This window comes from Stenella coeruleoalba (genome assembly GCF_951394435.1).
Source record: "Stenella coeruleoalba genome assembly, chromosome: X".
NCBI lineage: Eukaryota > Metazoa > Chordata > Mammalia > Artiodactyla > Delphinidae > Stenella > Stenella coeruleoalba.
The window spans coordinates 12,580,514-12,596,634 of record NC_137152.1 but is presented as its reverse complement, the minus strand read 5'-3'; the positions used below and the strand labels follow the sequence as shown (position 1 = coordinate 12,596,634).

General features: G+C 40.7%; 1 long non-coding RNA gene across 1 annotated transcript in view; it reads left to right on the top strand.

The window, feature by feature from the left end:
• LOC307180061 overlaps window positions 1–13,589 on the top strand; it is a 37,948-nt gene extending 24,359 nt beyond the window's left edge. Inside the window, exons 2-3 of the long non-coding RNA XR_013825660.1 lie at window positions 694–793; window positions 13,449–13,589. This is a non-coding gene — a long non-coding RNA (uncharacterized lncRNA). The remainder of the gene's footprint in view (window positions 1–693; window positions 794–13,448) is intronic.
• The last annotated feature ends 2,532 nt before the right edge of the window (window positions 13,590–16,121 follow it).

Below are 16,121 nucleotides of genomic sequence, written 5' to 3'. Positions count from 1 at the left end.
AAAAGAAAACGACTTTCAATAGACTTTTCAATTTTCTAGTTTACAACCTCAAATTCGCACTTTATATAGCTGAGTCTGCCTTCTCATTAGTATTATAAAATAGATTGTTATTATTGTGCTCTCCCAGGGATGTAAAACTAGAACAGAAATCCAGTCCAGCTCTTCCCCCGACTACTTCTGTAATCTCGGGCAAATTGCTTCATGTTTCTGAACCTAACTCGCCTCATTTGTAACATAATATGGTGAGCGAAGATGATCTCTCAGTGCCTTTAGAATTCTATATATTTGTGTTCATGTGACGGGAAGAAGAGAAACAACTCAACCAGCAACAACTTGGGGCCCTGGAGTCTTCTTTTCTAAAATAATATAATTTAAAAATGGCAAAACGCAACCCTTGTATGTGTATCCTGGTCATTCATGAACTTTGTTACCTTTTATTATGCTGTAGCCCTTTTGTTCACCAATCGCCAGAATGTTCCTGAAGTGCTGAATGCTAAAAGGGCAGAGGTAGAATGTGGGTGTTTATATAGGGCTGTTGTCGAGACAGGAAAAGTCGCAGATTGGCTTTACCCATGATATAATATATATCATTGTTATCTACGGTTGTTAACGATGTATATGATAATTCTATAAATATTATATATATATCATCTATCCATCCATATATCTGCTTATTGAGTGTCTTCTCTACAGGAATGGAAGTTCCATGAGGGATAGACTTTGTCTGTCTTGGGATCCATCTTGGGACCCTCAGCATCTAAGACAGAGCCCAGCACTGGTACCTGCTCAATAGGTAAGTGAAGAACAGATGCATGAATGAATAAATAAGGATGTCACCTGTCAAAAAGACAGGAAGTAACAAGTGCTGGCGAGTATGTAGAGAAAAGGGAACCCTTGTGCTTTGGTGGTGAGAATGTAAACTGGTGCAGTCACTGTGGAAAACAGTAAGGAGGCTCCTGAGAAAAATAGAGCCAGCACACGGTCCAGTGATCCCACTTATGGGTATAAATAAAAAGGAAAGGAAACCACTCTCTTGAAGAGATATCTGTGCCCCCATGTTCACTGCAGCATTATTTACAGTAGCCAAGCTATGGAACCAACCTAAGTGTCCACTGATGACTAAGTAGATAAAGAAAATGTGATGTATGTATACAATGGAATATTACTACTCATCCATGAAAAAGAAGGAAAATCTGCCACTTGCAACAACAGTGATGAAACTGGAGGGCAATATACTAAGTGAAACAAACCAGACAGAAAGACAAACACTGTATGCTATCGCTTATATGTGGAATCTAAAAATAAATAAATAAAAACTCACAGAATAACAGAGAGCTCAACTGTGGTTGCCAGAGGCTGTGGGTTGGGAGATACTGGTCAAAGGGGGTACAAACTTTAAATCATAAGATGAATACATTCTGAGGCTATAATGTACAGCATGGTGACTATATTAACTAATTCTGTATCGTATGCTTGAACTCTGCTAAAAGAGTAGATCTTAGCATTCTCAAAAAAGGGGGAAAAAGTAACCATGGAAGATAACAGATGTGTTCATTAACTTGATCATGTTAATCATTTCACAATATATGTGTATATCAAATCATGACACTGTACACTGTAAATATGTTACAATTTTTTAAAATTATACCTCAGTACAGCTGGAAAAAATAAATGAATGTGTGAACTGGGTATCTGTGCAGCACGTGCAAATATGTCATGAATACAACTTAGTAACAAGAGTTCTCTGCTTGTAGTTTTGTGTCTGTGGAACTTGAACCCTGTTCATGTTGCTCAGAATGTGTCCTCTGAAAAGAACCCCACAGATGTAGCTGTTTTTCAGTTGACTAAAATGATGGAACCATATCTGTGAATGATTGACTGAAGGAATGAATGGAGAAATGAAAAAAAATGAACAAATGAGCTAACACAGGTAAAATGAATATTTTTTTGGCTTAAACAGTAATCTAGTTTGGATCATACCATTTTCCTTTGCCATCATGTAAATGCTTTTATGAAGACAATTTCGGAAGTAAGCTCTACCAATGGGATTGTCATTTATTAGGGCAGAGATTCATGAAAGCAGATGTGGTCAATTTTTTTTTTATCACTTGTAGATGAAACATGTTCACAAATACATTAACAAGAAGGATGATGAAACTACAGCTGCAGATTATCTATCTATCTATCTATCTACTTATCATCTATCTGCAGATAAAGATACGGGAGAGGGGGCCCAGTTCAGGACTGCAAAACGAGAATTTTGAGCGTCATTTGCTACCTCACTTGTAAAATGAGAATGGAAATTCTGTCAAAGTCGGTGAAGGATTGCAATGATTGCAACAAACTTGCAAAATACAATTTTGCAAAATTATCATTGCAGTAGCAGTGATAAGCAGTTTCAGACTTACGTTAGAGAATTCCATTCTGCTATGATGTTGTAGACAAGCGATTCCAAAGAGCGCCAGATTCCAACACTGTGTAATTGTGTGTAAAATTTGTTCCAGAGGTTCAGCAGGGCTGAGGCATAGGGCTGTAGCTTTGCCAGTTGTTTTCAAATGGGCAGTCAGGGCATATGGGGCAGTCAGATACTCAAAAGTATCAATAGTAAGACAAAGGGGAGTCGATTTGTATCACACATTCTCTTCAGAGACGAACTTTTTTAGTCCCTAAACAAGTTATGTTGCTACTTTTTAAAATGAATTACCAGTTCCCCTGGTAATTAAAGGCAATTTTCATCATTTAACAAGCAGTCATAACGTGCATTTGGCAGTGAGCTTATACTTTAAGGTTTTTTCTTCAGAAAGCTTTCCTTCAGCCTGTTTTGAGGTTCTAATAACTACAGTGACTATGTCTCATTGGTTTGTGGCAAACGCTAGTGGGCTTTTCGCCACACTTGTTTTCTTTCCTCCTAGGCCCACAGCTGGACTTCATTTCCCAGCTTCCCTTGCAGTTAGGTACTTTTAGGAGTGACTGAGCGCTGGTCCATGGAATGTAGGCGGAAGCTATGTGGTTCAGTTTCAGGTTTGACTCTTTACAACTTCCTTGAAAGTTGCAAAGTCTTAGTCAGCCTGGGTCTCTGGAAGACTGTGGAACAGAGACCCAACCCGCATCCCCAGCCTCCAGCTGACTGGGCTTGATTTGTGAGAGCAATCAGTTTTGATGGTTTAGACCACTGAGATTTCTGGGCAACCAGCATCACCCTAACTCACGTACAGGGTAGAGAATGAAAACACTCTAGAACAGAAGCAACAGAAACATGGACAAACAACAGAAACGGGAATTGTGATGATCGTTACAGTTGTAAAAATAGAAACGACAGAAGTATGTAGGCACACTCGACCTCTCCCATTGTAGTGATCTGAGCCAGTCCATTTTCAAAATATTATGCAGCAGCTGCCCACATACTGGCAAATAACTGAAGTGGGGCCTCAATAAGGACCAACGAAAATAATAACCAAACTGAATGTAAAACATTTCAGTTCAAAAAACCATTCATTAATGAAGAAGGACACTTTCCTATTTATAATTCAATGACAGAAGGGTTTTATTGCTTTTTTACTTACTGTGGTAACTTATTAAAAGTGGTGGGGGTGAGGAGAGGAAAGAGAAAGAAAGAAGAGAAGGGCTGTAAGGGAATAACAATTGGCTTTCTCCAGTGGCTTTTCTGGTTCAGAACTTGATCCAAATAAGGTTGAGTAGGTCATGCAGGGTGTGACCACTCAGGAAAGGGGCACTGTGCTGGCCTAGGGCAAATATCCTAACCTTTAAAAGAAGAACCCTTGGGGACTCTGTAGTAAGAACCCCTCCTTGAGCATCATGAAGATGGAATATAGTAGGAAGGAATGAGAAATATAACCAACAGGATGATATACCATCAAATCCTGCTCCCTGAAGCTATCAGGCGAAAAAGACAGAGGAAAAAAAAAAAAAAGATCTTTTATGCTGAGTGAAAATTGAGCATCTCTTCAGCCCCTCTTATGATAGCATCAAAGCTTCTCTTATCCTAATACAATTTAACCCAATATTAGATAGCCCTGCGGAAACATACACCATACGATTATAACTAGGGTCACCATATAAGTTAGTCCAAACCAGGACGCTTTCAAAGTGAAAGGGGGAAGGTCTAAAATAAATATTTATTTATTGACCATCAAAATAAATATTTATTTATTGACAAATGATTTGGTTTTGTTATACTGATGGATCTAAAAATAGTTTTATTAGAAATAAAATCTTTCAAAATAAAAGTAATATATATGTGTATACATTACAGCAAAATGAAAACATTTTTACATTGATAACTTTGACATTAAAGAATAACAGAAGCAGAGCAATTATTGTATATATTTATACATTAAAAAGTTGAGGTATAACTAATATATAACATTATATTACTTTCAGGTATATAACATAATGAGTTAATGTTTGTAATTTATACATTTTTACTAGTTTCTTAGCTGTGTTTCTGCATTGAAACTGTGTCACTGATGTTTATCTAAAGAATGTATTTTTTTGGTAAATTTGTTTATTTATTTAATGGCTGCGCTGGGTCTTTATTGCTGTGCGCGGGCTTTCTCTAGTTGTGGTGAGCGGGGGCTACTCTTTGTTGCGGTGCGCGGGCTTCTCATTGCAGTGGCTTCTCGTTGCTGAGCGTGGGATCTAGGCGCGTGGGCTTCAGCAGTTGTGGCTCATGGGCTCTAGAGCGCAGGCTCAGTAGTGGTGGCGCACAGGCTTAGTTGCTCTGAGGCATGTGAGATCTTCCCGGACCAGGGCTCGAACCCATGTCCCCTGCAGTGGCAGGCGGATTCTTAACCATTGCGCCACCAGGAAAGTCCTAAAGAATGTGTTTTAATATGGTTTTATTGTTTTTAATCATTTTTTCATAAAACTGGCTGTAATTTTCTTTAAAGTTGCATTTTTGTGGTTGATAATTTGAAGTTGTTGACAGATCAATCAACTCTTTCTCTTTAGACCACAATATTTTTAGTTGAGAATTTACCCTCTTTATAGATTCTGAACAAATTCTGCTAAAGGGGGATCCTCTCATCTCTATGTTTGTGGATATTGAAATGTGTAAGCATTTAAGCCCAACTAATTTTTTACAGGTGCTATCATTTTGCTTCCAGGTATGTTCAAGAAATATTTTACAGACAAAACTTATCCAAAAATTGTCTCTTTTTAATTCTTTTGTATGTCACCACATTTAGATGCTGCAAAATTGTAAGCTTTACCAATTTGAATTCATTTAGTGAAGAATCTGTGGATTAACCCAGTTAATGAGAGGAGCGCCATCTAAAGGCTCTTCCTCAACAACATATCCCAAAACACAGTAATAGACTCTCAAAGTTAAATCATGTACATGATCTGAGTTCTCATCATTTATATTGTTTGCTTTCTCTCTTGCATCTGCATGGATATGTTTTTGTGTGTGTGTGTGTGTGAACAAATTGTCATTTAACACTAGATATCATTTAAACTCTATTAGACAATTACTTTGGAAATACATGAAAGCAATTTCTGCTTAGATGAGGGTGATAACTGTTTTAACCTGTATGGATGTTTTAATGACTTCTGTTTACAGGCTTCATTTCAATTACTACAGTTTGTTGAAAGCCAAATATTTTGGTTCTCCGTTGTTGAATACTTGACTAAAGATTTTCAGTAGATTTTGGAAAAATGTAACCAAAAGTTAGAGAACTCTTTGCACACTCGCAAAAATCCTGTGCCGTGGGAAGACTCAGAAGCTCAAACATTTCTAAAATCGGGTGGATGAGGGTAGCAAAGAAAGAAAGCATGTATTGCCGTGCTGATTATTATCATTATTATTTGCATTTAACACTGTCTTTTTCAAAAAATTTTGAAGTTCATTTGCTTTGTGTATTTATAGACACATTTGGAATTTTGACGGCTACAGCTTCTATTTTGATGGGTGGAATACTCCTGCTTGTTTGAGCACCATCAGATCATGAATAATGTATGCAGCAAACCAATTCCAAGAACCGTTTTTTCCATAGGTTTCTTAATGAACTAATGCCATTGTTTGTACCGTATCACTGCCCTCCACGAAATAAGAAGTATATATTTCACATAAAAACAAGTACTTTTACCTTCCGTGTTGAGCTTTATAACTGAATGTGTACTAGTGTTCACAGCATCAGCTGCTTCACTTTCAACAGAATGACTTGAACTTTGCTTTGTTTTCATGAAACTGATGGAAAAACTGTCATTGGTATTAACTGACTTTCCATTTGAAACATCGGAAACCATTGATATAAATCTGGCCTCATTTAATTGGGGAGTTCTTTTCTGCTAATTGACTTGACACATTACCTGTGATGTTATGTGCGCCAGAACATTTGGAATTGAAAATGAGCAAATGAAGAGTTGTCAGCTGGTCAAAATGAGCAGCCTTGCTGCGGAGGGCTAGATCCTCAGAACTTCGGCAGCTGCTTGTGTTAAATTATCTTTAGCTACAGAGGTTTTAAAATGGCAAATTTTGAAGAGATGCTGAGGCCTCCTTAGTAGGTTTGGTCTTCTGGTTTTCAGGTGGAAAATGATATCATAAGGATACCCTCACTGTAGATGGTAAATGTTAACAAATATTTTGTGCAAATTATAAATGTGTCAATACCTTGCTTGAGGAAAGGAAATTCAGTACTTAATATTTCATTAAACCTTTTTTGTTAGCTACAAAGTAAAAAAAAAAGGTTTGCCAAACAATAAAATAAATCAATGTTTATGATTTACCTCATACGATAAATGACAAGAGCACTATAAAAAGAACATTCAGACTACTCTCCGCATGCTCTACGACAGGATTGTTGTCCAGCCTTTCTTTCCTTTTTTTTTTTGTTTTTTTTTGCGGTACGCGGGCCTCTCACTGTTGTGGCCTCTCCTGTTGCAGAGCACAGGCTCCGGACGCGCAGGCTCAGTGGCCACGGCTCACGGGCCCAGCCGCTCCACGGCATGTGGGATCTTCCCGGACCGGGGCACGAACCCGCGTCCCCTGCATCAGCAGGCGGACTCTCAACCACTGCGCCACCAGGGAAGCCCCAGCCTTTATTTTCCACACGTAGTTCGCATAGTCTTATCCTAAATTGTCTTGTGTTCCCACCAGCACCACTTAGTGGTGACCTGACTCATTTGTGTATTTCTCAGGCCGATAACAGACCATGTACTACCAGATGGCTCATGTGACCAGCTGAGTCAGCAGCGTCAACTATTTGCCCTACAACCACCTCGTTCTAGAAGGGGTTAGCTGTCCGAGGGAGATTGTTTGCCAAGAAGGCCATATCTTTGCACTTCTACCACCGAGAGCTGGGTCCTACTTCTTTTCCCTTTGAACCTGGGATAGCCCCGTGGTTTGTTTTGACCATTAGAGGGTAGTGGAAGCACTCTTGAGGGATTGCTGATCAAGACGTCAAGACCCTTTGTAGCTTCCTCTTTTACTCTCTTTGCTGCCCTGAGATCACCATGGCTGGGGGGGGATGGGAGACTGTAGTATAATGAGAGAGAAGCCCGGGGGTCAGCTGGTACCAATTTTCAGACATGTGCACAAGATCATCTTAGGCCAGCAGTTCTCAAAGTGTGGTCTGATGACTCTTGGTGGTCCCTGAGGCCCTTTCAGGGGGTCTGTGAGTTCAAAACTATTTGCATAGTAATCCTAAGACGTCTTATCCTAAGATGGGGATAATCCTAAGTGCCTTCTTTGCTCTCCTTCGCTCACAAGTGCGTATTTGAATTTTCCAGAGGTTGTGTGATGTGTGATGACATCACTGCTGATGGTTAATAGAAAATGTGTGCTTATGTATTCATGTTTAAAAAAAAATTCTGTCTAATATGGTGAATATCTATAACTATAATCCAGTTAAATGAAAGCTCTTTGTGGTCCTCAAGGGATCCCAAGACCAGAATGTTTGATAAGCACTGTCTAGATCATTTAGTGATATTTGAGCTACCAGGCCAAGCTGCCGCCACATAGACTTAGGAGCAAACAAAACAGTGGTTGTTTTAAGTCATGAAGTTTTGGGGTGGTTTGTTAGACAGTAACAGGTAACTGATGCCCTGTCCTTAGATGCTCTAGTCTGAGAGCACTTCATTTTATCAACTGGTGCTCTGCATGCTGTCCTTGAAAGGGTGGTGGAGAGAAATCTGTATCTGGAAAAGACTGGAAAAGAAGCGATTGGTTATTAGTAGCCATGTTTAATACTTAATCACTTGTTAAAAGGTGAATTCTATTGGCTGCCTTTGGGTGTCGCACACTACTGCAGGAGGCCATAGCAGAGGGAGAGTGTAGAATGATGGTTGCCAGGACATGAGGGAAGGGAGAAATGGGGCAATATTGGTCAAAGGGTACAAAGTTTCAGTTATGCAAGGGGAATAAATTCTTTTTTTTAATAGCTAATTTTTATTATTTATTTATTTATTTATTTTTGGTTGCGCGCGGGTTTTCTGTAGTGGCGAGCAGGGGCTAATGTTTGTTGCGGTACGCGGCCTTCTCATTGCGGTGGCTTCTCTTGTTGCGGAGCATGGGCTCTAGGTGCATGGGCTTCAGCAGTTGTGGCACACAGGCTCAGTAGTTGTGGCTCGTGGGCTCTAGAGCGCAGGCTTAGTCGTTGTGGCGTACGGGCTTAGTTGCTCCATGGCGTTTGGGATCATCCCGGACCAGGGCTCGAATCCGTGTCCCCTGCATTGGCAGGCGGATTCTTAACCACTGTGCAACCAGGGAAGTTCCAAGGTGAGTAAATTCTAGAGATCTAACGTACAGAACGGTGAGGATAGTTAACAGTACTGTATTGTAGACTTGAAATTTGCTAGAAGGATAGATCTTAAATCTTCTCACCACACACGCACAGTGATAACTCTGCAGAGATGATGGATATGTTAATTAGCTTGATGTGGTGATCTTTTCACAAGATAGAGGTATATCAAAACATCATATTGGACACCTTAAATATATACAATTTTATATATTATATATTTTAAATATATACAAAGATATCTCAATAAAGCTGTTAAAAAATAATGTCACTTCATTAAAAATGAAAAATCCAGAACAAATGCTAAACTTGACAAGATGCTGGGACAGTGGATATATAAACTGGCCTGTTCCAAACCAAAGAGTATGTGTCGTTATTTTATCTCTAACCCACCATCAGCTGGAGATACGTCCTGGGTGACCCTGCTTGTGGTGGTGGTGATGCTTTTGAAACATACCATGAGAAGCCAGGAGAAGTATCAGTAGCATTGAATAAAATTGTAAATAGGTTCAAGACATTAAAACATTAGGTAGGTGTTTTTAAAAAGAGAGAGAGAGGGCTTCCCTGGTGGCACAGTGGTTGAGAATCTGCCTGCTAACGCAGGGGACACAGGTTCAAGCCCTGGTCTGGGAAGATCCCACATGCCGCGGAGCAACTAGGCCCGTGAGCCACAACTACTGAGCCTGCGCGTCTGGAGCCTGTGCTCCGCAACAAGAGAGGCCGCGATAGTGCTAGGCCCGTGCACCGCAATGAAGAGAGGCCCCCGCTTGCCGCAACTAGAGAAAGCCCTCGCACAGAAACGAAGACCCAACACAGCCAAAAATAAATAAATAAATAAATAAATAAGCCAAGCATTTGAAGCTCTTTAAAAAAAAAAAGAGAGAGAGAGAGAGAATGGTCCACAAGGAATATAGTCGATATTTTATAATAATTTTATATCGGATATAATGTACATTGTATACCTGAAACTAATATAATATTGAAAGTCAAGTATACTTCAATTTTAAAAAAAGAATGGTTACCCTAGGCATTTAAAGAATCATTGAGGGAAGCATTTCGGGCTCTTTGTGAGCCGCAGGCAATCAAATATAGGTGGTAGAGGGGTATGCTCTAGCATCAGCTCACATGGATTTGAATTCTGATGCATCTACCACTTAGTAGTTGGGATTCGGGGCACATCATTTAATTCCACATGCCCTCCCTTCCCCTCATCTGTATCATGGGAAAAATAACTACGTTTGCCACAGAATCCGTCCAGGGATTAAAGGCATAATATCTATAATACATTGAAAACAGTGCCTGGTCAATAGCAAGTACTCAATACAAGTTTATCATCGTCCTCAGGCTCTTAAGATGTGTTAGTGAATACAGTCCGTGACAACACTGGACCAGAAAAACCACAGGTCACGCCCAGTATAACCTTTCTTGCAGCTTATGTGTTTTATTTTTTTAGGTTACATGTTCCATTAATCAGTAATGATGGACACTGCCATTGCCATTAATGTTGCGTTGGTAGATCACACACATCAACCCATCTGGTGAAAATCACCAACCAAACAAAGAAGCTGTAATCATTGGTTGGGTACACAACCGAAGTGGCTTAAACAAATAGTTATTTAATATTTTGCACATAACAAAGAGTCTGGAGTTGGACATTCTAGGCCTGGTGGCTCCATAATGACTCCCCGGCTCCAGGCTCCAGCTCCTTCCTCAACCATCCTCAGTGTGCGATTGCTGCTTGCGGGGCCGTAATCAGCTATTCCCCGCCCCCCAGTGACTGTGCCCACATTGCAGGCATGAAGAAGGGCAGAGCAGAGAGTGCACGGTGGAGGATGCCGTGTCTGAGTCTGCCGTGGTGCAGGAGCTCCCTTAGAAGCCCTGCTCAACTTCCTACTACGCTTCATTGGCCTCAACTGTGTTATCTGGTTATCCTGTCTCCAAGAGAGGCTGGGGAAAGAAGTTTTTAGCCGGGCATATTGCCTCTTCCAGCAAAAGCAGAATTCTGTTAGGAAGGAAAAGAAGGAGTAGCTATTGGATTGTTGTTCTTTTGTTTGTTTGAGTTTTTTTTTATTGGGGTGTAGTTGATTTACAATGTTGTGTTAGTTTCAGGTGTGCAGCAAAGTGATACAGTTTTATACATATATATATATATGTAAACACATGTATACACATATATATACACACATATATTCTTTTTCAGATTCTTTTCCTTTGAGGTTATTACAAAATGTTGAGTATAGTTCCTGGTGCTCTATAGTAGGTCCTTGTTGGTTATCTATTTTACATATAGTAACGTGTATATATTAATCCCAAACTCCTAATTTATCCCTCCCCCATCCCCTTTTCTCCTTTGGTAATCATAACTTTGTTTTCTATGTCTGTGGGTCTGTTTCTACGGTGTATAAGTTCATTTGTATCTTTTTTTTTTTAGATTCTGCATATACGTGATATCATATATTTGTCTTTCTCTGACTTACTTCACTCAGTATGATAATCTCTAGGTCCATCCATGTTGCTGCAAATGGCATTTTTTCATTCTTCTTTGTGGCTGAGTAGTATTCCATTACATATATGTACCACATCTTCTTTATCCATTCATCTGTCGATGGGCATTTAGGTTGCTCCCATTAGGTCCCATTTGTTTGTGTTTGTTTTTATTTCCATTACTCTAGGAGATGGATCCAAAAAGATATTGCTGTGATTTATGTCAAAGAGTGTTCTGCCTATGTTTTCCTCTAGGAGTTCCATAGTATCCATCTTACATGTAGGTCTTTAATCCATTTTGAGTTTATTTTTGTGTATGGTGTTAGAGAATGTTCTCATTTCATTCTTTTACATGTTAGCTATTGGATTGTTAAAGGTAGAATTCTGTTTTCTGCCTGTAGGTCTCACTTGCTATTGCGTAAGACCATTGTGAATCTGGAATTACAAAGTGGATGTCTATTAAACCCATCCCAGCCAACTCTGCTCCACATCACGTTTTTCATTTTCCATCCAGTTGTCATGAAGTCACACTGATAACATTCATTAAGGGACTGGAGAAATTTATAAGCACCCGGGAGACCCATCTCTCAATATGTTTATTTGAAAGACCATTTAGCCAATTCAAGAGACTGCATTGTGAGCAACAGTTTGTCTTTTTACAGCAGTATAGGGAAAGTCGAGCCGTAGTGCTTTATTTTGGAGAATTTGTATCATCCCATCCGTGCATAGATTTTAACACCGCAGGCAGGAAATAAAAACAAGATTTTTTCTTGTACTCAGAGGATTTTAAGGACAATGATATCTTTGAGTCCAGGTTTCGGTTGGTTTTCTCTGGTTCCTCTGCAACTGTTAGCAAATGCCTATTGTGATAATACCCAAATCTCTGTGAGAAAAATGATGCCGAAACACAGCAGGGTGATTTTCTGTGTATGAAATCCACGCCCACCCCGCCCAGAATCCCCCTTCAAATAAAACCCCGCGATGGAATGATCCCCTCCCCTTCACTCGGGTAGCACTTTGTCTCTCTATTCTTTTGTCTCACAGTCGCTCTGTCTTGTATCGGTTACTTTTGGATCTATTCCTCCTCTCCATTTCTCTCTCCACTATACTAAAGTCATCTTAAAGGTCAGAGACTAAGCCACTCATCTTTCTATCTCTGATAGCTTCTAGAGCAGCACCGCCCAGTAGACATAGAATGAGTCACTAAACTTTCTTCATGCTAAATGTTCTCATAGCTACCTTAAAAAAGTAAAAAGAAATAGGTAAAATTAATTTTAATAATATATTTAGCCCAATATGATCATTTAACACGTAATCAATATAACATAATTGTTGAGATATTTTACATTCTTCTTCTTCATTTTTTGGTATTAAATGTTTGAAAGCCAGTGTGTATCTTATACTTACTTCACATCTCATTTTGGACTAGGCACAGTTCAAGTGCCCAATAGGCATATGGGACTGACAGTTGCTGTATTGGACAACATAGGTCTAGACAATGCCTTGGTCATTGAGAGTACGTAATAATCACCAGTACAGTTTTACTTCGGCCCCCAAAGAGGTTGCTAAATGCTAGGATTTTAGGATATATCTTAGTTATAGATTAATGTGGTCCGAAAAGATTTGAATGCTCCTTTATTAGTGTAGCCAGCTTTATGCTTCATTAATCAGGCTTAAGAGATGGGAGAGTAGGGAGACATTTCGCTTATCTGATTTCATATAGTAACTTGACCTCAGAGAACATAGAGTTGAGTTCTCTCATATTACAGATGGATGTAACTATGATTCAGACTGGTTAAGTGAGTTGTCCAAGGTCACGCATCTTGTTAGTGGCAGAGCAGTATTTGGACCCAGTGATTCATCCAGCATTTACTTAACAAAGTTATCGAGACCCATCTCTGTACAAGGTACTGTGTTAGGTGCTCGGGATACAAAGCTAATAAAACACAGTTCTAGTTTGTGAGGAGTTTACAGATAAGAGTGGGAGACCAGGAATCATGCTCTAGAACATTCTGGGTATTATAACCTTGTACGGTGGAGCCCAAAGAGGGGGAAGTGGTATAAGGGATGGGATGTGGGAAGGCTTATATGTCACCCACATCATTGCCTCCTCCATCCTGAATTCAAAATGGTGGGCAGGTGGGAGCACTTGATCCTTTAAATAACACACTGTTAAATATGGAATTTCTTTCCTTTTGAATATAGTTAGGTATTTTCATCTGACATCTTTGGGTCACGTCTCCTGTTTCCCCAAAAGCATACCCTGAGACAAGGACTTGGGAACCGATCACTCAATTGGGAGGTGACCCCAGGATGCACGAGTGAAGGAGTGGGGAATGAGGTAAGGAAGAGAGAAAACCTGAGAAACAAGTTAATGTGTGTGTTACAGCTGTGGGCAACTGGGGCTCAATCCTGCTGGGCCTATTGGAAGACAATGTAGGAGACTCCTCAGAACTGTCCCAGCCTGTGAAGCGGAAGCTGGAGCATTTAGCCACTGACTCCTGTCCCGCCTTCATTGATTTGACCGAGGTGTTGAGACTGGGCTGCCCAGTGCACAGGCTGAACGCGCTTCCTTGGTCACAGAGAGGGACATGGGTGCTTGAGGCAGGGAGCTGCCAGGGGGTCTAGGACCACCCACTTTAGCTACAGGTGGACTCTGAAGTGGGTGGAGGTGAGACTGGGTGGGACACCAGCAGTGTCTGCCACAGAAGATGTCCGACCCTTCATCATTCAGAACTAGTGTTATGTCTTAGTATCTTAAGTAGTAATGTTTTCTTCTCCTGTATCTTCACGTTTACTGTTTGCCCCCGTTGTCCTGGTTCCCCTTTGCAATGCCTATTTGCAGAAGCTTGCGTCTTTGTCCCCATAGCTGTAATCTCTTACATTTTCATCCGTCTATTCTTTTTCCTCGTCATTTTTGGAATGCCGTTCAAGTTGGCCTTACACATTTTTGATTTGTTTGTTCTCTAATGTAGATTCCACCCCTTTGTTAGCTCCGGTGGACACTTCTGCCTTGGTAGTTTCCTTGGAGTCTTTTCAATTGTTTTCGGCTCTCACTTCCGCGCTTGCCTTCTCAGAGCCTTCTATTTTCATTCCGGCCTTTTGTGCTTTCATTTCACCTTGAATTGCCTACTTCAGAGAGTTCGCATTTTCTTCTCTATTTTTTGAAAGCCCAGTTTTCTTCTGTTTTCCCACAGTGCCATGTTTCGCAGTTTGCTACTCAAACTGTGGTCTGAGCTCCAGCAGCATCACCGTTCCCAGGGAGCTTGTTAGAAATGCAGATTTTTGGCCTTCACTCCAAATTTCCTGAATTAGAAGCTGCATTGTAACAGGAACCCCCCCCCCCGCCCCGCCCTCCGTGATTTGTTTTTATAATGGAGTAAGGGTGAGAAAGTATTGAGAATCACAGATCCATATTTCCCTGGAAGATGGTTTGGGGTTGTGATTAGGAGCAGAGACTCAATTTTATTTGAGTCTCAGCCTTGCTGTTGCAGGAAGGGGGACCCCTTCCAGGGCCCGAGAGTGGGCTCTTCTCTAACACTCGGAAATAAATTGAAAAAGCAAGAGACTTTATTGGGGAGGGGCTCCCGGGTGGAGAGCAGGAGGGCAAGAGAACCCAGGAGGACTTCTCTGCCACGTGGCTCGCAGTCTCGGGTTTTATGGTGATGAGATTAGTTTCCGGGTTGTCTCTGGCCAGTCATTCTGACTCAGGGTCCTTCCTGGTGGCACATGCATCACTCAACCAAGATGCATTCCAGCGAGAAGGATTCTGGGAGGTTGGTAGGACAGATGGACTGGCGTCTCCTCTCTCCTTTTGACCTTCCCCAAATTCTTCCAGTTGGTGGTAGCTTGTTAGTTTCGCGTTCCTTATGAGGACCTCCTGTTGTAAGATAACTCGTGCAAGTGGTTACTATGGTGCCTGGCCAGCGCGGGCGGTTTTGGTCAGTGGTTCCCCTAACATTGTCACCCATCAGTCAGGTGACTTTGGGAGATTTAGCTATCCTTCCCACACTTCAGTTTCCTCACCTCCAGAATGCAAATAATTTCTGTTTTATGACGAGGGTCTGAAAATTAAATTAGATGAGTATGTAAAGTGCCAAGCAGAGTACCTGTACCATGGTCATTTGAAAAATAGCTGCTATGTGATCAATCTTTAATGTTGCAAAATATTTTTATTGCTCTTTCCATGTTCAATTCTTTTTTTCTTATCTCCCTGCCAGTGTATCCTTGAAAGAAAGACCTAGCCTGTGTTGGGGAAGAAGAAATTTTCCTCCACCCTTCTAGGTTCTTGTGACTGGTCTGAGAATTAACTTGACATGAGAAAGATTAACAGGAGAAAATCAAAAGTTTAATAACGTGTATACATGGGAGAGACCCAGGAAAACTGAGTCACTCGCCAAAATAGTTGAAACCCTCACCTTAAATACCATCTTCAGCTCAAGACAAAAGAGAATGTTGAGAGTAGTGGTTTGGGACTTCAGAAGGGAGAGAGGCAATTCACATGGAGCTGGAAAAGCAAGTGTTTGGTAACAAATATTTGCTGGGCCAGGCAGAGACAGTGGGACACACAGTGGACTCTGATCTCTTAAGAGCTTCCCCGACCACATCTAGCTCTAATTGTTTGAAGATATCTCTGGTGATAGGTCTATGCCAGGAACAGGCCCTTTAAATTCTTTAGGGTGAGGTAGAAAGACTTCCTGAGTCTTTTGTTTCTTAAAAAATAATCTAAATTAATCCTCATGCCAAAGAGACGCATTTTGGGGTGGCAGTTGCCCCCCTACACCTCGAACAGTGAAGATGATGCTATTCCCCCTGGTTAGGTTTATGGACCAAGTAGGGATTGTCACAGTTTCTGACTCAGATTTTAACCTGGGTGGG